This window comes from Leptopilina heterotoma, unplaced genomic scaffold (assembly GCF_015476425.1).
Source record: "Leptopilina heterotoma isolate Lh14 unplaced genomic scaffold, ASM1547642v1 Lhet_206, whole genome shotgun sequence".
Taxonomy (NCBI): domain Eukaryota; kingdom Metazoa; phylum Arthropoda; class Insecta; order Hymenoptera; family Figitidae; genus Leptopilina; species Leptopilina heterotoma.
This window is the reverse complement of record NW_025110922.1, coordinates 875,892-900,273: the sequence shown is the minus strand read 5'-3', so window position 1 is coordinate 900,273 and position 24,382 is coordinate 875,892. Positions and strand designations below refer to the sequence as shown.

Genomic DNA, 24,382 nt, shown 5'->3' with positions numbered 1-24,382 from the left:
ATTCTTTACAAAAGTTCTATTAAAATTATAGTGTAAATGAATTCCTGCGAAGAATTTTTATTATTTATGAAAAGACTTGAATTCTTGCGAAAAAATTTCTGAAAATAATTAAAATGTTTCTGATAATTTTATTATAATTTTTAAAAATAATTGAAACCTTCGAGAAATTTAATTAAAAATTTGTTTGAAAATAGCAGAATTTCTGCAAAGAATTTTGTCAGGCTCGGTGAAACTATAGCGACCCGCCGGCCGCCAGCCATCTGAAAAATCCATGGGCGCCGACACGGGCGATTTTACTTTTCGCCGCCAACTCGCTCCCGTATACCTGCTCGGCGTCGAAATCTCGCTCCCGGGCCCTTCCCCTACTCTACCTACTTTCTGGGCACCGTCAGTCAGACATACATGGTATGAACTACTTCTCCCCCCACAAAGATGCAGTCAAATTTCATTGACGCCCTTCCCCTGTCATTTTATTCTCAGATTTCGAAGGAAAATTCTCGTAAAAATCGCAATTATCTTTATAAATAACAAAATTTTCCTCCAAAGTTCAATTATTTTAATAAATGTCAAAAAATTCTTGTCCTAATTTCAATTATATTCAATAATAACATTTTTTTAAGGAATTCAAAAAAAAAAAATGTAGCACTTCTGCTGCTCACCGCGGAGGTCTACAAAAAACTTAGCACCATTTAATAAAAAAATTTTGAAAAACACTGTTTTAAGCCTCAAAACAGGTATAACCCTTTAAGTAAAATTATTCAAAAGTGTAATTCTTATTAAAAAGAATGATTGATTGTCTAAAATTGTATTAAAAATAATATAATAAAAATCCTGTGTAGAATTTTCTTATTTGAAAATAATCGAATTTATGTAAAGAACTGAATACTAGGAGAGGGGAGAGTAGAAAATTTGACTGCATCTTTGTGGGGAGAGAAGTAGTTCATACCATGTATGTCTGACTGACGGTGCCCGGAAAGTAGGTAGAGTGGGGGAAGGGCCCGGGAGCGAGATTTCGACGCCGAGCAGGTATACGGGAGCGAGTTGGCGTCGAAAAGTAGACTGCCCCGCCAACACACATAGTAGCACGGTGGCCCTATACGGTTCAATCAACGCAAAAACAACGTACGCTAGCTATTACAGTTTATAGAAAAAAATGCAATAATCACAATTTAAAGAGCAATAATCACCCTTAAATTTGTGACCAAAAAATAAAAATTTGGCATAAAATTGTTCGAATTTTTGATAGCCAACGTCCCTACCCGCCCGTATCAGAAAAACGAAAATTGGAAAAAAAATCGGAAAAAATTCATAACTCGAATAATTTTTGACCAATTCTTTGTTTCTTAGTCGCAAATTAAAGAGGGATTAATGGTTCTTAAAATGTGACCAATAAGAATTTATTTAAAAAATTTTTGATAGCCAGCGTCCCCACCCGCCCGTATCAGAAAAACGAAAATTAAAAAAAAATCGGAAAAAAATTCATAACTCGAATAATTTTTGACCAATTCATTGTTTCTTGGTCGCAAATTAAAGAGGGATTAATGGTCCTTAAAATGTGACCAATAAGAATTTATTTAAAAAATTTTTGATAGCCAGCGTCCCCACCCGCCCGTATCAGAAAAACGAAAATTAAAAAGAAATCGGAAAAAAATTCATAACTCGAATAATTTTTGACCAATTCATTGTTTCTTGGTCGCAAATTAAAGGGGGATTCTTGCTCTTTAAAATGTGACAATTAAAAATATTTTTAATAAATTTTTGATAGCCAGCGTCCCCACCCGCCCGTATCAGAAAAACGAAAATTGGAAAAAAAATCGGAAAAAATTCATAACTCGAATAATTTTTGACCAATTCTTTGTTTCTTAGTCGCAAATTAAAGAGGGATTAATGGTTCTTAAAATGTGACCAATAAGAATTTATTTAAAAAATTTTTGATAGCCAGCGTCCCCACCCGCCCGTATCAGAAAAACGAAAATTAAAAAAAAATCGGAAAAAAATTCATAACTCGAATAATTTTTGACCAATTCATTGTTTCTTGGTCGCAAATTAAAGAGGGATTAATGGTCCTTAAAATGTGACCAATAAGAATTTATTTAAAAAATTTTTGATAGCCAGCGTCCCCACCCGCCCGTATCAGAAAAACGAAAATTAAAAAAAAATCGGAAAAAAATTCATAACTCGAATAATTTTTGACCAATTCATTGTTTCTTGGTTGCAAATTAAAGGGGGATTCTTGCTCTTTAAAATGTGACAATTCAAAATATTTTTAATAAATTTTTTAATGCCAGCGTCCCCACCCGCCCGTATCAGAAAAACGAAAATTGGAAACAAAATCGGAAAAAATTCATAACTCGAATAATTTTTGACCAATTCTTTGTTTCTTGGTCGCAAATTAAAGAGGGATTATTGCTCTTCAAAATGTGACAATTGAAAATATTTTTAATAAACTTTTGATAGCCAGCGTCCCCACCCGCCCGTATCAGAAAAACGAAAATTGGAAAAAAAATCGGAAAAAATTAATAACTCAAATAATTTTTGACCAATTCATTGTTTCTTGGTCGCAAATTAAAGAGGGATTAATGGTCCTTAAAATGTGACCAATAAGAATTTATTTAAAAAATTTTTGATAGCCAGCGTCCCCACCCGCCCGTATCAGAAAAACGAAAATTAAAAAAAAATCGGAAAAAAATTCATAACTCGAATAATTTTTGACCAATTCATTGTTTCTTGGTCGCAAATTAAAGGGGGATTCTTGCTCTTTAAAATGTGACAATTCAAAATATTTTTAATAAACTTTTGATAGCCAGCGTCCCCACCCGCCCGTATCAGAAAAACGAAAATTAAAAAAAAATCGGAAAAAAATTCATAACTCGAATAATTTTTGACCAATTCATTGTTTCTTGGTCGCAAATTAAAGAGGGATTAATGGTCCTTAAAATGTGACCAATAAGAATTTATTTAAAAAATTTTTGATAGCCAGCGTCCCCACCCGCCCGTATCAGAAAAACGAAAATTAAAAAAAAATCGGAAAAAAATTCATAACTCGAATAATTTTTGACCAATTCATTGTTTCTTGGTCGCAAATTAAAGGGGGATTCTTGCTCTTTAAAATGTGACAATTCAAAATATTTTTAATAAACTTTTGATAGCCAGCGTCCCCACCCGCCCGTATCAGAAAAACGAAAATTAAAAAAAAATCGGAAAAAAATTCATAACTCGAATAATTTTTGACCAATTCATTGTTTCTTGGTTGCAAATTAAAGGGGGATTCTTGCTCTTTAAAATGTGACAATTCAAAATATTTTTAATAAATTTTTTAATGCCAGCGTCCCCACCCGCCCGTATCAGAAAAACGAAAATTGGAAAAAAAAATCGGAAAAAATTCATAACTCGAATAATTTTTGACCAATTCTTTGTTTCTTGGTCGCAAATTAAAGGGGGATTCTTGCTCTTTAAAATGTGACAATTAAAAATATTTTTAATAAATTTTTGATAGCCAGCGTCCCCACCCGCCCGTATCAGAAAAACGAAAATTAAAAAAAAATCGGAAAAAAATTTATAACTCGAATAATTTTTGGACAATTCATTGTTTCTTGGTCGCAAATTAAAGAGGGATTATTGCTCTTCAAAATGTGACAATTGAAAATATTTTTAATAAACTTTTGATAGCCAGCGTCCCCACCCGCCCGTATCAGAAAAACGAAAATTGGAAAAAAAATCGGAAAAAATTAATAACTCAAATAATTTTTGACCAATTCATTGTTTCTTGGTCGCAAATTAAAGAGGGATTAATGGTCCTTAAAATGTGACCAATAAGAATTTATTTAAAAAATTTTTGATAGCCAGCGTCCCCACCCGCCCGTATCAGAAAAACGAAAATTAAAAAAAAATCGGAAAAAAATTCATAACTCGAATAATTTTTGACCAATTCATTGTTTCTTGGTCGCAAATTAAAGGGGGATTCTTGCTCTTTAAAATGTGACAATTCAAAATATTTTTAATAAACTTTTGATAGCCAGCGTCCCCACCCGCCCGTATCAGAAAAACGAAAATTAAAAAAAAATCAGAAAAAAATTCATAACTCGAATAATTTTTGACCAATTCATTGTTTCTTGGTCGCAAATTAAAGGGGGATTCTTGCTCTTTAAAATGTGACAATTCAAAATATTTTTAATAAATTTTTGATATCCAGCGTCCCCACCCGCCCGTATCAGATAAACGAAAATTGGAAAAAAAATCGGAAAAAATTCATAACTCGAATAATTTTTGACCAATTCTTTGTTTCTTGGTCGCAAATTAAAGGGGGATTCTTGCTTTTTAAAATGTGACAATTAAAAATATTTTTAATAAATTTTTGATAGCCAGCGTCCCCACCCGCCCGTATCAGAAAAACGAAAATTAAAAAAAAATCGAAAAAAAATTTATAACTCGAATAATTTTTGACCAATTCATTGTTTCTTGGTCGCAAATTAAAGAGGGATTATTGCTCTTCAAAATGTGACAATTGAAAATATTTTTAATAAACTTTTGATAGCCAGCGTCCCCACCCGCCCGTATCAGAAAAACGAAAATTGGAAAAAAAATCGGAAAAAATTCATAACTCGAATAATTTTTGACCAATTCTTTGTTTCTTGGTCGCAAATTAAAGAGGGATTAATGGTCCTTAAAATGTGACTAATAAGAATTTATTTAAAAAATTTTTGATAGCCAGCGTCCCCACCCGCCCGTATCAGAAAAACGAAAATTAAAAAAAAATCGGAAAAAAATTCATAACTCGAATAATTTTTGACCAATTCATTGTTTCTTGGTCGCAAATTAAAGAGGGATTAATGGTCCTTAAAATGTGACCAATAAGAATTTATTTAAAAAATTTTTGATAGCCAGCGTCCCCACCCGCCCGTATCAGAAAAACGAAAATTAAAAAAAAATCGGAAAAAAATTCATAACTCGAATAATTTTTGACCAATTCATTGTTTCTTGGTCGCAAATTAAAGGGGGATTCTTGCTCTTTAAAATGTGACAATTCAAAATATTTTTAATAAACTTTTGATAGCCAGCGTCCCCACCCGCCCGTATCAGAAAAACGAAAATTAAAAAAAAATCGGAAAAAAATTTATAACTCGAATAATTTTTGACCAATTCATTGTTTCTTGGTCGCAAATTAAAGGGGGATTCTTGCTCTTTAAAATGTGACAATTGAAAATATTTTTAATAAACTTTTGATAGCCAGCGTCCCCACCCGCCCGTATCAGAAAAACGAATATTGGAAAAAAAATCGGAAAAAATTCATAACTCGAATAATTTTTGACCAATTCTTTGTTTCTTGGTCGCAAATTAAAGAGGGATTAACGGTTCTTAAAATGTGACCAATAAGAATTTATTTCAAAAATTTTTGATAGCCAGCGTCCCCACCCGCCCGTATCAGAAAAACGAAAATTAAAAAAAAATCGGAAAAAAATTCATAACTCGAATAATTTTTGACCAATTCATTGTTTCTTGGTCGCAAATTAAAGAGGGATTAATGGTCCTTAAAATGTGACCAATAAGAATTTATTTAAAAAATTTTTGATAGCCAGCGTCCCCACCCGCCCGTATCAGAAAAACGAAAATTAAAAAAAAATCGGAAAAAAATTCATAACTCGAATAATTTTTGACCAATTCATTGTTTCTTGGTCGCAAATTAAAGAGGGATTAATGGTCCTTAAAATGTGACCAATAAGAATTTATTTAAAAAATTTTTGATAGCCAGCGTCCCCACCCGCCCGTATCAGAAAAACGAAAATTAAAAAAAAATCGGAAAAAAATTCATAACTCGAATAATTTTTGACCAATTCATTGTTTCTTGGTCGCAAATTAAAGGGGGATTCTTGCTCTTTAAAATGTGACAATTCAAAATATTTTTAATAAACTTTTGATAGCCAGCGTCCCCACCCGCCCGTATCAGAAAAACGAAAATTAAAAAAAAATCGGAAAAAAATTCATAACTCGAATAATTTTTGACCAATTCATTGTTTCTTGGTTGCAAATTAAAGGGGGATTCTTGCTCTTTAAAATGTGACAATTCAAAATATTTTTAATAAATTTTTTAATGCCAGCGTCCCCACCCGCCCGTATCAGAAAAACGAAAATTGGAAAAAATTCATAACTCGAATAATTTTTGACCAATTCTTTGTTTCTTGGTCGCAAATTAAAGAGGGATTCTTGCTCTTTAAAATGTGACAATTAAAAATATTTTTAATAAATTTTTGATAGCCAGCGTCCCCACCCGCCCGTATCAGAAAAACGAAAATTAAAAAAAAATCGGAAAAAAATTTATAACTCGAATAATTTTTGACCAATTCATTGTTTCTTGGTCGCAAATTAAAGAGGGATTCTTGCTCTTTAAAATGTGACAATTCAAAATATTTTTAATAAACTTTTGATAGCCAGCGTCCCCACCCGCCCGTATCAGAAAAACGAAAATTAAAAAAAAATCGGAAAAAAATTCATAACTCGAATAATTTTTGACCAATTCATTGTTTCTTGGTCGCAAATTAAAGGGGGATTCTTGCTCTTTAAAATGTGACAATTCAAAATATTTTTAATAAACTTTTGATAGCCAGCGTCCCCACCCGCCCGTATCAGAAAAACGAAAATTAAAAAAAAATCGGAAAAAAATTCATAACTCGAATAATTTTTGACCAATTCATTGTTTCTTGGTTGCAAATTAAAGGGGGATTCTTGCTCTTTAAAATGTGACAATTCAAAATATTTTTAATAAATTTTTTAATGCCAGCGTCCCCACCCGCCCGTATCAGAAAAACGAAAATTGGAAAAAATTCATAACTCGAATAATTTTTGACCAATTCTTTGTTTCTTGGTCGCAAATTAAAGAGGGATTCTTGCTCTTTAAAATGTGACAATTAAAAATATTTTTAATAAATTTTTGATAGCCAGCGTCCCCACCCGCCCGTATCAGAAAAACGAAAATTAAAAAAAATCGGAAAAAAATTTATAACTCGAATAATTTTTGACCAATTCATTGTTTCTTGGTCGCAAATTAAAGGGGGATTCTTGCTCTTTAAAATGTGACAATTCAAAATATTTTTAATAAACTTTTGATAGCCAGCGTCCCCACCCGCCCGTATCAGAAAAACGAAAATTAAAAAAAATCGGAAAAAAATTTATAACTCGAATAATTTTTGACCAATTCATTGTTTCTTGGTCGCAAATTAAAGGGGGATTCTTGCTCTTTAAAATGTGACAATTGAAAATATTTTTAATAAACTTTTGATAGCCAGCGTCCCCACCCGCCCGTATCAGAAAAACGAATATTGGAAAAAAAATCGGAAAAAATTCATAACTCGAATAATTTTTGACTAATTCTTTGTTTCTTGGTCGCAAATTAAAGGGGGATTCTTGCTCTTTAAAATGTGACAATTAAAAATATTTTTAATAAATTTTTGATAGCCAGCGTCCCCACCCGCCCGTATCAGAAAAACGAAAATTGGAAAAAAAATCGGAAAAAATTCATAACTCGAATAATTTTTGACCAATTCTTTGTTTCTTGGTCGCAAATTAAAGAGGGATTAATGGTCCTTAAAATGTGACCAATAAGAATTTATTTAAAAAATTTTTGATAGCCAGCGTCCCCACCCGCCCGTATCAGAAAAACGAAAATTAAAAAAAAATCGGAAAAAAATTCATAACTCGAATAATTTTTGACCAATTCATTGTTTCTTGGTCGCAAATTAAAGGGGGATTCTTGCTCTTTAAAATGTGACAATTCAAAATATTTTTAATAAATTTTTTAATGCCAGCGTCCCCACCCGCCCGTATCAGAAAAACGAAAATTAAAAAAAAATCGGAAAAAAATTCATAACTCGAATAATTTTTGACCAATTCATTGTTTCTTGGTTGCAAATTAAAGGGGGATTCTTGCTCTTTAAAATGTGACAATTCAAAATATTTTTAATAAATTTTTTAATGCCAGCGTCCCCACCCGCCCGTATCAGAAAAACGAAAATTGGAAAAAAAATCGGAAAAAATTCATAACTCGAATAATTTTTGACCAATTGTTTGTTTCTTGGTCGCAAATTAAAGGGGGATTCTTGCTCTTTAAAATGTGACAATTAAAAATATTTTTAATAAATTTTTGATAGCCAGCGTCCCCACCCGCCCGTATCAGAAAAACGAAAATTGGAAAAAAAATCGGAAAAAATTCATAACTCGAATAATTTTTGACCAATTCTTTGTTTCTTAGTCGCAAATTAAAGAGGGATTAATGGTTCTTAAAATGTGACCAATAAGAATTTATTTAAAAAATTTTTGATAGCCAGCGTCCCCACCCGCCCGTATCAGAAAAACGAAAATTAAAAAAAAATCGGAAAAAAATTCATAACTCGAATAATTTTTGACCAATTCATTGTTTCTTGGTCGCAAATTAAAGAGGGATTAATGGTCCTTAAAATGTGACCAATAAGAATTTATTTAAAAAATTTTTGATAGCCAGCGTCCCCACCCGCCCGTATCAGAAAAACGAAAATTAAAAAAAAATCGGAAAAAAATTCATAACTCGAATAATTTTTGACCAATTCATTGTTTCTTGGTTGCAAATTAAAGGGGGATTCTTGCTCTTTAAAATGTGACAATTCAAAATATTTTTAATAAATTTTTTAATGCCAGCGTCCCCACCCGCCCGTATCAGAAAAACGAAAATTGGAAACAAAATCGGAAAAAATTCATAACTCGAATAATTTTTGACCAATTCTTTGTTTCTTGGTCGCAAATTAAAGAGGGATTATTGCTCTTCAAAATGTGACAATTGAAAATATTTTTAATAAACTTTTGATAGCCAGCGTCCCCACCCGCCCGTATCAGAAAAACGAAAATTGGAAAAAAAATCGGAAAAAATTAATAACTCAAATAATTTTTGACCAATTCATTGTTTCTTGGTCGCAAATTAAAGAGGGATTAATGGTCCTTAAAATGTGACCAATAAGAATTTATTTAAAAAATTTTTGATAGCCAGCGTCCCCACCCGCCCGTATCAGAAAAACGAAAATTAAAAAAAAATCGGAAAAAAATTCATAACTCGAATAATTTTTGACCAATTCATTGTTTCTTGGTCGCAAATTAAAGGGGGATTCTTGCTCTTTAAAATGTGACAATTCAAAATATTTTTAATAAACTTTTGATAGCCAGCGTCCCCACCCGCCCGTATCAGAAAAACGAAAATTAAAAAAAAATCGGAAAAAAATTCATAACTCGAATAATTTTTGACCAATTCATTGTTTCTTGGTCGCAAATTAAAGAGGGATTAATGGTCCTTAAAATGTGACCAATAAGAATTTATTTAAAAAATTTTTGATAGCCAGCGTCCCCACCCGCCCGTATCAGAAAAACGAAAATTAAAAAAAAATCGGAAAAAAATTCATAACTCGAATAATTTTTGACCAATTCATTGTTTCTTGGTCGCAAATTAAAGGGGGATTCTTGCTCTTTAAAATGTGACAATTCAAAATATTTTTAATAAACTTTTGATAGCCAGCGTCCCCACCCGCCCGTATCAGAAAAACGAAAATTAAAAAAAAATCGGAAAAAAATTCATAACTCGAATAATTTTTGACCAATTCATTGTTTCTTGGTTGCAAATTAAAGGGGGATTCTTGCTCTTTAAAATGTGACAATTCAAAATATTTTTAATAAATTTTTTAATGCCAGCGTCCCCACCCGCCCGTATCAGAAAAACGAAAATTGGAAAAAAAATCGGAAAAAATTCATAACTCGAATAATTTTTGACCAATTCTTTGTTTCTTGGTCGCAAATTAAAGGGGGATTCTTGCTCTTTAAAATGTGACAATTAAAAATATTTTTAATAAATTTTTGATAGCCAGCGTCCCCACCCGCCCGTATCAGAAAAACGAAAATTAAAAAAAAATCGGAAAAAAATTTATAACTCGAATAATTTTTGGACAATTCATTGTTTCTTGGTCGCAAATTAAAGAGGGATTATTGCTCTTCAAAATGTGACAATTGAAAATATTTTTAATAAACTTTTGATAGCCAGCGTCCCCACCCGCCCGTATCAGAAAAACGAAAATTGGAAAAAAAATCGGAAAAAATTAATAACTCAAATAATTTTTGACCAATTCATTGTTTCTTGGTCGCAAATTAAAGAGGGATTAATGGTCCTTAAAATGTGACCAATAAGAATTTATTTAAAAAATTTTTGATAGCCAGCGTCCCCACCCGCCCGTATCAGAAAAACGAAAATTAAAAAAAAATCGGAAAAAAATTCATAACTCGAATAATTTTTGACCAATTCATTGTTTCTTGGTCGCAAATTAAAGGGGGATTCTTGCTCTTTAAAATGTGACAATTCAAAATATTTTTAATAAACTTTTGATAGCCAGCGTCCCCACCCGCCCGTATCAGAAAAACGAAAATTAAAAAAAAATCAGAAAAAAATTCATAACTCGAATAATTTTTGACCAATTCATTGTTTCTTGGTCGCAAATTAAAGGGGGATTCTTGCTCTTTAAAATGTGACAATTCAAAATATTTTTAATAAATTTTTGATATCCAGCGTCCCCACCCGCCCGTATCAGATAAACGAAAATTGGAAAAAAAAATCGGAAAAAATTCATAACTCGAATAATTTTTGACCAATTCTTTGTTTCTTGGTCGCAAATTAAAGGGGGATTCTTGCTTTTTAAAATGTGACAATTAAAAATATTTTTAATAAATTTTTGATAGCCAGCGTCCCCACCCGCCCGTATCAGAAAAACGAAAATTAAAAAAAATCGAAAAAAAATTTATAACTCGAATAATTTTTGACCAATTCATTGTTTCTTGGTCGCAAATTAAAGAGGGATTATTGCTCTTCAAAATGTGACAATTGAAAATATTTTTAATAAACTTTTGATAGCCAGCGTCCCCACCCGCCCGTATCAGAAAAACGAAAATTGGAAAAAAAATCGGAAAAAAATTCATAACTCGAATAATTTTTGACCAATTCTTTGTTTCTTGGTCGCAAATTAAAGAGGGATTAATGGTCCTTAAAATGTGACTAATAAGAATTTATTTAAAAAATTTTTGATAGCCAGCGTCCCCACCCGCCCGTATCAGAAAAACGAAAATTAAAAAAAAATCGGAAAAAAATTCATAACTCGAATAATTTTTGACCAATTCATTGTTTCTTGGTCGCAAATTAAAGAGGGATTAATGGTCCTTAAAATGTGACCAATAAGAATTTATTTAAAAAATTTTTGATAGCCAGCGTCCCCACCCGCCCGTATCAGAAAAACGAAAATTAAAAAAAAATCGGAAAAAAATTCATAACTCGAATAATTTTTGACCAATTCATTGTTTCTTGGTCGCAAATTAAAGGGGGATTCTTGCTCTTTAAAATGTGACAATTCAAAATATTTTTAATAAACTTTTGATAGCCAGCGTCCCCACCCGCCCGTATCAGAAAAACGAAAATTAAAAAAAAATCGGAAAAAAATTTATAACTCGAATAATTTTTGACCAATTCATTGTTTCTTGGTCGCAAATTAAAGGGGGATTCTTGCTCTTTAAAATGTGACAATTGAAAATATTTTTAATAAACTTTTGATAGCCAGCGTCCCCACCCGCCCGTATCAGAAAAACGAATATTGGAAAAAAAATCGGAAAAAATTCATAACTCGAATAATTTTTGACCAATTCTTTGTTTCTTGGTCGCAAATTAAAGAGGGATTAACGGTTCTTAAAATGTGACCAATAAGAATTTATTTCAAAAATTTTTGATAGCCAGCGTCCCCACCCGCCCGTATCAGAAAAACGAAAATTAAAAAAAAATCGGAAAAAAATTCATAACTCGAATAATTTTTGACCAATTCATTGTTTCTTGGTCGCAAATTAAAGAGGGATTAATGGTCCTTAAAATGTGACCAATAAGAATTTATTTAAAAAATTTTTGATAGCCAGCGTCCCCACCCGCCCGTATCAGAAAAACGAAAATTAAAAAAAAATCGGAAAAAAATTCATAACTCGAATAATTTTTGACCAATTCATTGTTTCTTGGTCGCAAATTAAAGAGGGATTAATGGTCCTTAAAATGTGACCAATAAGAATTTATTTAAAAAATTTTTGATAGCCAGCGTCCCCACCCGCCCGTATCAGAAAAACGAAAATTAAAAAAAAATCGGAAAAAAATTCATAACTCGAATAATTTTTGACCAATTCATTGTTTCTTGGTCGCAAATTAAAGGGGGATTCTTGCTCTTTAAAATGTGACAATTCAAAATATTTTTAATAAACTTTTGATAGCCAGCGTCCCCACCCGCCCGTATCAGAAAAACGAAAATTAAAAAAAAATCGGAAAAAAATTCATAACTCGAATAATTTTTGACCAATTCATTGTTTCTTGGTTGCAAATTAAAGGGGGATTCTTGCTCTTTAAAATGTGACAATTCAAAATATTTTTAATAAATTTTTTAATGCCAGCGTCCCCACCCGCCCGTATCAGAAAAACGAAAATTGGAAAAAATTCATAACTCGAATAATTTTTGACCAATTCTTTGTTTCTTGGTCGCAAATTAAAGAGGGATTCTTGCTCTTTAAAATGTGACAATTAAAAATATTTTTAATAAATTTTTGATAGCCAGCGTCCCCACCCGCCCGTATCAGAAAAACGAAAATTAAAAAAAAATCGGAAAAAAATTTATAACTCGAATAATTTTTGACCAATTCATTGTTTCTTGGTCGCAAATTAAAGAGGGATTCTTGCTCTTTAAAATGTGACAATTCAAAATATTTTTAATAAACTTTTGATAGCCAGCGTCCCCACCCGCCCGTATCAGAAAAACGAAAATTAAAAAAAAATCGGAAAAAAATTCATAACTCGAATAATTTTTGACCAATTCATTGTTTCTTGGTCGCAAATTAAAGGGGGATTCTTGCTCTTTAAAATGTGACAATTCAAAATATTTTTAATAAACTTTTGATAGCCAGCGTCCCCACCCGCCCGTATCAGAAAAACGAAAATTAAAAAAAAATCGGAAAAAAATTCATAACTCGAATAATTTTTGACCAATTCATTGTTTCTTGGTTGCAAATTAAAGGGGGATTCTTGCTCTTTAAAATGTGACAATTCAAAATATTTTTAATAAATTTTTTAATGCCAGCGTCCCCACCCGCCCGTATCAGAAAAACGAAAATTGGAAAAAATTCATAACTCGAATAATTTTTGACCAATTCTTTGTTTCTTGGTCGCAAATTAAAGAGGGATTCTTGCTCTTTAAAATGTGACAATTAAAAATATTTTTAATAAATTTTTGATAGCCAGCGTCCCCACCCGCCCGTATCAGAAAAACGAAAATTAAAAAAAAATCGGAAAAAAATTTATAACTCGAATAATTTTTGACCAATTCATTGTTTCTTGGTCGCAAATTAAAGGGGGATTCTTGCTCTTTAAAATGTGACAATTCAAAATATTTTTAATAAACTTTTGATAGCCAGCGTCCCCACCCGCCCGTATCAGAAAAACGAAAATTAAAAAAAAATCGGAAAAAAATTTATAACTCGAATAATTTTTGACCAATTCATTGTTTCTTGGTCGCAAATTAAAGGGGGATTCTTGCTCTTTAAAATGTGACAATTGAAAATATTTTTAATAAACTTTTGATAGCCAGCGTCCCCACCCGCCCGTATCAGAAAAACGAATATTGGAAAAAAAATCGGAAAAAATTCATAACTCGAATAATTTTTGACTAATTCTTTGTTTCTTGGTCGCAAATTAAAGGGGGATTCTTGCTCTTTAAAATGTGACAATTAAAAATATTTTTAATAAATTTTTGATAGCCAGCGTCCCCACCCGCCCGTATCAGAAAAACGAAAATTGGAAAAAAAAATCGGAAAAAAATTCATAACTCGAATAATTTTTGACCAATTCTTTGTTTCTTGGTCGCAAATTAAAGAGGGATTAATGGTCCTTAAAATGTGACCAATAAGAATTTATTTAAAAAATTTTTGATAGCCAGCGTCCCCACCCGCCCGTATCAGAAAAACGAAAATTAAAAAAAAATCGGAAAAAAATTCATAACTCGAATAATTTTTGACCAATTCATTGTTTCTTGGTCGCAAATTAAAGGGGGATTCTTGCTCTTTAAAATGTGACAATTCAAAATATTTTTAATAAATTTTTTAATGCCAGCGTCCCCACCCGCCCGTATCAGAAAAACGAAAATTAAAAAAAAATCGGAAAAAAATTCATAACTCGAATAATTTTTGACCAATTCATTGTTTCTTGGTTGCAAATTAAAGGGGGATTCTTGCTCTTTAAAATGTGACAATTCAAAATATTTTTAATAAATTTTTTAATGCCAGCGTCCCCACCCGCCCGTATCAGAAAAACGAAAATTGGAAAAAAAATCGGAAAAAATTCATAACTCGAATAATTTTTGACCAATTGTTTGTTTCTTGGTCGCAAATTAAAGGGGGATTCTTGCTCTTTAAAATGTGACAATTAAAAATATTTTTAATAAATTTTTGATAGCCAGCGTCCCCACCCGCCCGTATCAGAAAAACGAAAATTGGAAAAAAAATCGGAAAAAATTCATAACTCGAATAATTTTTGACCAATTCTTTGTTTCTTGGTCGCAAATTAAAGAGGGATTAATGGTCCTTAAAATGTGACTAATAAGAATTTATTTAAAAAATTTTTGATAGCCAGCGTCCCCACCCGCCCGTATCAGAAAAACGAAAATTAAAAAAAAATCGGAAAAAAATTCATAACTCGAATAATTTTTGACCAATTCATTGTTTCTTGGTCGCAAATTAAAGAGGGATTAATGGTCCTTGAAATGTGACCAATAAGAATTTATTTAAAAAATTTTTGATAGCCAGCGTCCCCACCCGCCCGTATCAGAAAAACGAAAATTAAAAAAAAATCGGAAAAAAATTCATAACTCGAATAATTTTTGACCAATTCATTGTTTCTTGGTCGCAAATTAAAGGGGGATTCTTGCTCTTTAAAATGTGACAATTCAAAATATTTTTAATAAACTTTTGATAGCCAGCGTCCCCACCCGCCCGTATCAGAAAAACGAAAATTAAAAAAAAATCGGAAAAAAATTTATAACTCGAATAATTTTTGACCAATTCATTGTTTCTTGGTCGCAAATTAAAGGGGGATTCTTGCTCTTTAAAATGTGACAATTGAAAATATTTTTAATAAACTTTTGATAGCCAGCGTCCCCACCCGCCCGTATCAGAAAAACGAATATTGGAAAAAAAATCGGAAAAAATTCATAACTCGAATAATTTTTGACCAATTCTTTGTTTCTTGGTCGCAAATTAAAGAGGGATTAACGGTTCTTAAAATGTGACCAATAAGAATTTATTTCAAAAATTTTTGATAGCCAGCGTCCCCACCCGCCCGTATCAGAAAAACGAAAATTAAAAAAAAATCGGAAAAAAATTCATAACTCGAATAATTTTTGACCAATTCATTGTTTCTTGGTCGCAAATTAAAGAGGGATTAATGGTCCTTAAAATGTGACCAATAAGAATTTATTTAAAAAATTTTTGATAGCCAGCGTCCCCACCCGCCCGTATCAGAAAAACGAAAATTAAAAAAAAATCGGAAAAAAATTCATAACTCGAATAATTTTTGACCAATTCATTGTTTCTTGGTCGCAAATTAAAGGGGGATTCTTGCTCTTTAAAATGTGACAATTCAAAATATTTTTAATAAACTTTTGATAGCCAGCGTCCCCACCCGCCCGTATCAGAAAAACGAAAATTAAAAAAAAATCGGAAAAAAATTCATAACTCGAATAATTTTTGACCAATTCATTGTTTCTTGGTTGCAAATTAAAGGGGGATTCTTGCTCTTTAAAATGTGACAATTCAAAATATTTTTAATAAATTTTTTAATGCCAGCGTCCCCACCCGCCCGTATCAGAAAAACGAAAATTGGAAAAAATTCATAACTCGAATAATTTTTGACCAATTCTTTGTTTCTTGGTCGCAAATTAAAGAGGGATTCTTGCTCTTTAAAATGTGACAATTAAAAATATTTTTAATAAATTTTTGATAGCCAGCGTCCCCACCCGCCCGTATCAGAAAAACGAAAATTAAAAAAAAATCGGAAAAAAATTTATAACTCGAATAATTTTTGACCAATTCATTGTTTCTTGGTCGCAAATTAAAGGGGGATTCTTGCTCTTTAAAATGTGACAATTCAAAATATTTTTAATAAACTTTTGATAGCCAGCGTCCCCACCCGCCCGTATCAGAAAAACGAAAATTAAAAAAAAATCGGAAAAAAATTTATAACTCGAATAATTTTTGACCAATTCATTGTTTCTTGGTCGCAAATTAAAGGGGGATTCTTGCTCTTTAAAATGTGACAATTCAAAATATTTTTAATAAACTTTTGATAGCCAGCGTCCCCACCCGCCCGTATCAGAAAAACGAAAATTGGAAAAAAAATCGGAAAAAATTCATAACTCGAATAATTTTTGACCAATTCTTTGTTTCTTGGTCGCAAATTAAAGGGGGATTCTTGCTCTTTAAAATGTGACAATTTAAAATATTTTTAATAAACTTTTGATAGCCAGCGTCCCCACCCGCCCGTATCAGAAAAACGAAAATTAAAAAAAAATCGGAAAAAAATTCATAACTCGAATAATTTTTGACCAATTCATTGTTTCTTGGTCGCAAATTAAAGAGGGATTAATGGTCCTTAAAATGTGACCAATAAGAATTTATTTAAAAAATTTTTGATAGCCAGCGTCCCCACCCGCCCGTATCAGAAAAACGAAAATTAAAAAAAAATCGGAAAAAAATTCATAACTCGAATAATTTTTGACCAATTCATTGTTTCTTGGTCGCAAATTAAAGGGGGATTCTTGCTCTTTAAAATGTGACAATTCAAAATATTTTTAATAAACTTTTGATAGCCAGCGTCCCCACCCGCCCGTATCAGAAAAACGAAAATTAAAAAAAAATCGGAAAAAAATTTATAACTCGAATAATTTTTGACCAATTCATTGTTTCTTGGTCGCAAATTAAAGGGGGATTCTTGCTCTTTAAAATGTGACAATTGAAAATATTTTTAATAAACTTTTGATAGCCAGCGTCCCCACCCGCCCGTATCAGAAAAACGAATATTGGAAAAAAAATCGGAAAAAATTCATAACTCGAATAATTTTTGACCAATTCTTTGTTTCTTGGTCGCAAATTAAAGAGGGATTAACGGTTCTTAAAATGTGACCAATAAGAATTTATTTCAAAAATTTTTGATAGCCAGCGTCCCCACCCGCCCGTATCAGAAAAACGAAAATTAAAAAAAAATCGGAAAAAAATTCATAACTCGAATAATTTTCGACCAATTCATTGTTTCTTGGTCGCAAATTAAAGAGGGATTAATGGTCCTTAAAATGTGACCAATAAGAATTTATTTAAAAAATTTTTGATAGCCAGCGTCCCCACCCGCCCGTATCAGAAAAACGAAAATTAAAAAAAAATCGGAAAAAAATTCATAACTCGAATAATTTTTGACCAATTCATTGTTTCTTGGTCGCAAATTAAAGAGGGATTAATGGTCCTTAAAATGTGACCAATAAGAATTTATTTAAAAAATTTTTGATAGCCAGCGTCCCCACCCGCCCGTATCAGAAAAACGAAAATTAAAAAAAAATCGGAAAAAAATTCATAACTCGAATAATTTTTGACCAATTCATTGTTTCTTGGTTGCAAATTAAAGGGGGATTCTTGCTCTTTAAAATGTGACAATTCAAAATATTTTTAATAAATTTTTTAATGCCAGCGTCCCCACCCGCCCGTATCAGAAAAACGAAAATTGGAAAAAATTCATAACTCGAATAATTTTTGACCAATTCTTTGTTTCTTGGTCGCAAATTAAAGAGGGATTCTTGCTCTTTAAAATGTGACAATTAAAAATATTTTTAAAAAAATTTTTGATAGCCAGCGTCCCCACCCGCCCGTATCAGAAAAACGAAAATTAAAAAAAAATCGGAAAAAAATTTATAACTCGAATAATTTTTGACCAATTCATTGTTTCTTGGTCGCAAATTAAAGGGGGATTCTTGCTCTTTAAAATGTGACAATTCAAAATATTTTTAATAAACTTTTAAAAGCCAGCGTCCCCACCCGCCCGTATCAGAAAAACGAAAATTAAAAAAAAATCGGAAAAAAATTTATAACTCGAATAATTTTTGACCAATTCATTGTTTCTTGGTCGCAAATTAAAGGGGGATTCTTGCTCTTTAAAATGTGACAATTGAAAATATTTTTAATAAACTTTTGATAGCCAGCGTCCCCACCCGCCCGTATCAGAAAAACGAAAATTGGAAAAAATTCATAACTCGAATAATTTTTGACCAATTCTTTGTTTCTTGGTCGCAAATTAAAGAGGGATTCTTGCTCTTTAAAATGTGACAATTCAAAATATTTTTAATAAACTTTTGATAGCCAGCGTCCCCACCCGCCCGTATCAGAAAAACGAAAATTAAAAAAAAATCGGAAAAAAATTTATAACTCGAATAATTTTTGACCAATTCTTTGTTTCTTGGTCGCAAATTAAAGGGGGATTCTTGCTCTTTAAAATGTGACAATTAAAAATATTTTTAATAACTTTTGATAGCCAGCGTCCCCACCCGCCCGTATCAGAAAAACGAAAATTAAAAAAAAATCGGAAAAAAATTCATAACTCGAATAATTTTTGACTAATTCATTGTTTCTTGGTCGCAAATTAAAGGGGGATTCTTGCTCTTTAAAATGTGACAATTCAAAATATTTTTAATAAACTTTTGATAGCCAGCGTCCCCACCCGCCCGTATCAGAAAAACGAAAATTAAAAAAAAATCGGAAAAAAATTTATAACTCGAATAATTTTTGACCAATTCATTGTTTCTTGGTCGCAAATTAAAGGGGGATTCTTGCTCTTTAAAATGTGACAATTCAAAATATTTTTAATAAACTTTTGATAGCCAGCGTCCCCACCCGCCCGTATCAGAAAAACGAAAATTAAAAAAAAATCGGAAAAAAATTCATAACTCGAATAATTTTTGACCAATTCATTGTTTCTTGGTCGCAAAGTAAAGGGGGATTATTGCTTTTTAAAATGTGACAATTAAAAATATTTTTAATAAATTTTTGATAGCCAGCGTCCCCACCCGCCCGTATCAGAAAAACGAATATTAAAAAAAAATCGGAAAAAATTCATAACTCGAATAATTTTTGACCAATTCTTTGTTTCTTGGTCGCAAATTAAAGGGGGATTCTTGCTCTTTAAAATGTGACAATTAAAAATATTTTTAATAACTTTTGATAGCCAGCGTCCCCACCCGCCCGTATCAGAAAAACGAAAATTGAAAAAAAAATCGGAAAAAAATTTATAACTCGAATAATTTTTGACCAAAGTTTTATTTCTTGGTCACAAATTAAAGGGGGATTATTGCTCTTTAAAATGGGACTATTGCAATTTTTTATATAAACTGTAATAGCTAGCGTACGTTTTTCTTGCGTTGATTGAACCGTATAGTGCCACCGCGCTACTTTGTGTGTCGGCGCCTATGAATTCTTCTGATGGGTGGCGGCCGGCGGGTCGCTAGTTTCACCGAGCCATTTTGTCAATTATATAAAAATAATTGAATTCTTTCAAAGAATTTTTACTATTTATAGAAATAATTGAATTATTTTGAAGAATTTTATTTTTGAAGAATAATTGAATTATTTTTATAAATATAGTAAAATTCTTTGAAGGAATTCAAGTATTTTTTTAATATACCTACAATAATTTTAATAAAATCTCATGAAAGAATTTAATTATTTTTAAAAAATTTTTATAAGAATTAAATTATTTTCTAAAATTTAAATTTTAGAAAATAATTTAATTCTTTTGAAAATGTTTGTAAAAATAATTTAATTGAATCCTTTCATGAGATTTTATTAAAATTATTGTTTTTAAAAAAAATACTTGAATTCTTTTAAATTCAATTATTTTAATTCAATTAATGTAATTAATAAATTTAATTATTTAATTCAATTATTTTAAAAAAATGTTTAAAAGAATTAAATTATTTTCTAAAATTTAAATTTTAGAAAATAATTTAATTCTTTTGAAAATTTTTTAAAATAATTGAATCCTTTCATGAGATTTTATTAAAATTATTGTATATATTAAAAAAAATACTTGAATTCCTTCCAAAAAATTTTACTATTTATAAAAATAATTGAATTCTTCCGAAAAATGTTATTATTTATGACAATAATTATTGAATTATTGCGAAGAATTTTATCAAAATTTCTGGAAATAATAAACAATAATAATTAAATAGTAAATTAGTTAAAAATTGAAATTTTTTTGAATTTTGAATCTGAAATTATTTAAAAATTGAAGTTTATATTTGAAAATAAAATTTTTTATTAAATTTGCATAATAATAAGAAATTAAATATCATGTTTCGCACGTAAAATTTTCTAGTACATATAAACAAGTAATGGAATATTGAAAGACGTCCATAACACTAACACATTTTCCGGATAAAATTTTTGAACTATGAAATACTAGCGAATTCTTGAAAATTGATACAGATAAAGTTAAAAGTTCAAAGCACATGTACTCTCTTATAAGGAAGAATTTTTTTTTTCAAAAAACTACATACATGTATTGATATATAATGAAATATTGCTCACGAAACTTAAAAGTTTTATACAAACTTTATAGAAAAAGAGTTTTCCACTTCATAAAAAACTTAGTGTTTTATAATAGAAAATGTATATTTATAAAAAAAAGTAAGTTTATATTTTTATAGTTTCCAACTTATTTTACAATATTACAGTAAATATTTATATAACGTAAAAATGTATTATAAAAGTTTTCAGAAAATGACATTTTCCCCATATATATATCTCATTATTTTGCAGGTCAGTCGCATAAAATATGTATAACGATAAAGCTCGAAAAATTAAAATTAATTGAATTATTTACTTTGAAAATTGAAATGAATTGTAAATTAGGTTTTAATTCCATTGTCCGAAAGTTTTCAGTCAAAATGAATTACTTTATGAGTACTACGTGCTTTAATTTATTCGTTTTAGCCAATTTTCATTCACGTTTTAAATTAAAATTTAAATATCACAGAATGATTGCGCAATACGCACTTTGAAGAAATTATTTATTAACAATGTATTATTTTTTTTCTAAAAAAGAAATAAAAATTTTCTTCATTTATTCTGTCGAGTTTAATTAAAAAAATTAATTAAAATAAATAAATTTTATTAAAAAATATTTTTTCGAAATAAAAAATAAATAAAATTAAATAAAAATGATTGTCAAGTTTAATTAACAAATTAAATGAAAATAAATTAAAAAATAGAAATAATAATAATAATAATAATAATAAATAGGAATAAAGTAAAATAATGTGTTATTAAGAATTATTTTTTTCGCAATAAAAAAGAAATTATTAATTATTCTGTCGAGTTTAGTGTTGTATTTTATTATAATGAAACAAATTTTCTTAATGGGAAATAGTATTAATTATAAGTGTAAAGTAATATTAATTTGTGAAAGCAAATTTTCTATTTTATAAGATTTGAAAATTTGGTTGTATAATAATTGTAATCAGAGAATAACGAGGGAAGAGTTAAGTTACCTTTTTTTCAATGTTTCCTAGTTAGTAAAATGGATACTGTTACGTAAACGAGTTTTATTTTCAATTCTCTTATTTTCTCTTAAATTTGATTAAGCATTCATTAAAAAATTATTGTTGCGATTTTCAACGAAAAGTCCATACTTTTATTTGGCTTTAGCACAAGACATTCAAGGAATATCTCCTTTCATTCAAATTAATTAATTTTTATACATAATCAGAATAAATATTTATTCCCAAAGAAAATAATTTTTAATTTTATATTATACAAATAAAAACTATTTAGTTTGCATTCTAATAATTGATTTAGAAAAACAAATTTTTCATTTTAGTTTTTAGTTATTGAAGGAAAAAATGTTCAATGTTACATTTCTATTCATACATGTTCATTTTTTTGTTCTCTATAATTGCTCAGCATAAAAAACCAATGAAAAATTTCTTTCATGTCAATTAAATGAAAAACTCGTTTAAAATGTAGAAGCAAAGTTTTAAAAAAAAATTAATTAGAAAAATAATTGGAAATTGTGACAGTAACGTCAACGGTATTAATAATAAAAATAATAAAATTAACAAAAAAAAACTAATAATAATAAGAAGAATAAACTTGTAATAATTATTATAATTATAATAAGAAACTAATAGTAATAATAATAAAATATTGCAAAATTAATTATAAATATATTATTATTAATCTGCAACTATTTTTGGATATGTCAAAGACAGTTTTATTTATATAAGTTCAAATCCAGCAACTGAATGCATAGCATTTATTACAAAATGTCAAGTTGCCAATTCTTATCGACATGTCGTGAAAACCCAATACGAACCTAAAATAAATTCTGATTTGTGGCAAAACTGTAACAAACCCTTTTTATACCTACTGTATGAAAAATTCATTCATATGTATGAATCATTAGATTCATAAATTTTTTTTAAATTTGCTTTTTCGTACTTTTGAAATATAGTTTTATTGGTATATTTGAATAATATACAAGAAACTCGCATGAAAACCGCAAGAATTTATCATTTTTTTTTATCGCATTAATTTATAGAGGAAAACAATTTATATATTTAAGTAATTTATTAATTGCAGAATTTTAATTATTTTTTATATTTTAATCGAATTCCTAGGGCTCGAACTGGGTCCGTAAATCCCGTAAAAGTATAATTTGGAGAATTTTAGAGAAATTACAAATGATTGCAGAAATTCAAATATTTTCAAAAATTTTGATATAATTCTTGGAAAAACTTCAATTATTTTCCAAAAAAATTCCTCAATTCAATTATTTTTAATATCTACTACTTTAATAAAATGTTTCAAAAGAATTCAATTATTTAAAAAAAATGTAATAATATTCTACGCAAACCTTTAATTATTTTTATAAAATAATAAAAATTTGATAGGAATAAAATTATTTACAAATTTTTTCTAAATTTCTTCGAAATAATTCAATAATATTCATTAGTAATAAAAATTTTACGAGAATTCAATTATTTACAAATTTTTTATATAAATTTTCTTCTCAGAGATTCAATTATTTTCATAAATAGCAAGTTTTTTACAGGTACATATTTAATTATTTTCATAAATAATAAATTCTTTAGAGGATTTCGATTATTCTCATAATTAATATCTCATCAAAGAATTTCAATTATTTTTAATACAATAATTTTAATCGAATTCCTTAAAAAATATAATTATTCTTAAAAATTTTATTAAAATTCTTCGAAAGAATTCAAATATTTACAAATTTTTTTTATAAAATTCTTTATGAGAATTCAATTTTGGGAAACATTCAATTCTTCAATAAATTATTTATTGTTGTATTTAAATGATTGGATTCTCGTAGAATTTTTTTTAATAAAAATTGATTGAAAAATGAATTTTAGTTAAAATTTTAAATAATATAGTTGAATATTTCAAAATTTTTTATGAATTTCTTCGCAATCATTCAATTATTTTTATAAATAAAAAAATTTCTACAGGGATTCAATAATTTTCATAAATAATAAAATTTCTACAGGGATTCAATTACTTTCATAAATAATAAAATTTCTACAGGTATTCAATTATTTTCGTAAATAATAAAATTCTTTTTAGAAATTCAATCATTTTCATAACATTCAATTATTCAATAAATTATTTACGTTTGTATTTAAATTTTTGAATTCCAGGAGAATTTTCTTAAAAAAAATTGTAAAAATGGATTTCAGTTAAAATTTTAGATAAAAATTTGAATATTAAAAGAATTACAGAACGAATTTTTAGAAATAATTAAATTTTGAAAAGGTTTGAATTTAAAATTTTTGAAAATCTTAATTCTTCATTTTTTGAACTAATAATTCTGTGGAATTAATTTTTTTGAAAAAGTTTAATTGCGGATTTTTTTTTAAATTGTAGATTGTAAATAAAAAAGGAATAAATTTGAAAATTCTCAGAGAAGTTTTGCAAAAATTATTAAAAATAATGCATTTATAGAAGAATTTTTGTTAAAAATACGAAAAAAAATTTAATTTTTGAAAAGTTACAAATTATTGTAAAAATTTAATTATTTTCAAGAGTAATAGTATTTTTCGCAAAAATTAAATATTGTTCAAAAATAATAAAATTTAAAGGAATTCAATTATTTTCATAAATAATAAAACTTATCGCAGAATTTCAATTATTTTTAATACTATTTCAATCAAATTCCATGAAGAATGTAATTATTCTTAAAAAATTTATTACAATT

The 24,382-nt window shown here is 29.0% G+C and overlaps 1 protein-coding gene across 3 annotated transcripts in view; it reads right to left on the bottom strand.

Moving 5' to 3' along the window:
• LOC122501230 (green-sensitive opsin-like) overlaps positions 1-24,382 on the bottom strand; it is a 51,001-nt gene that overhangs the window by 7,018 nt on the left and 19,601 nt on the right. The gene's annotated exons all lie outside the window — the stretch shown is intronic.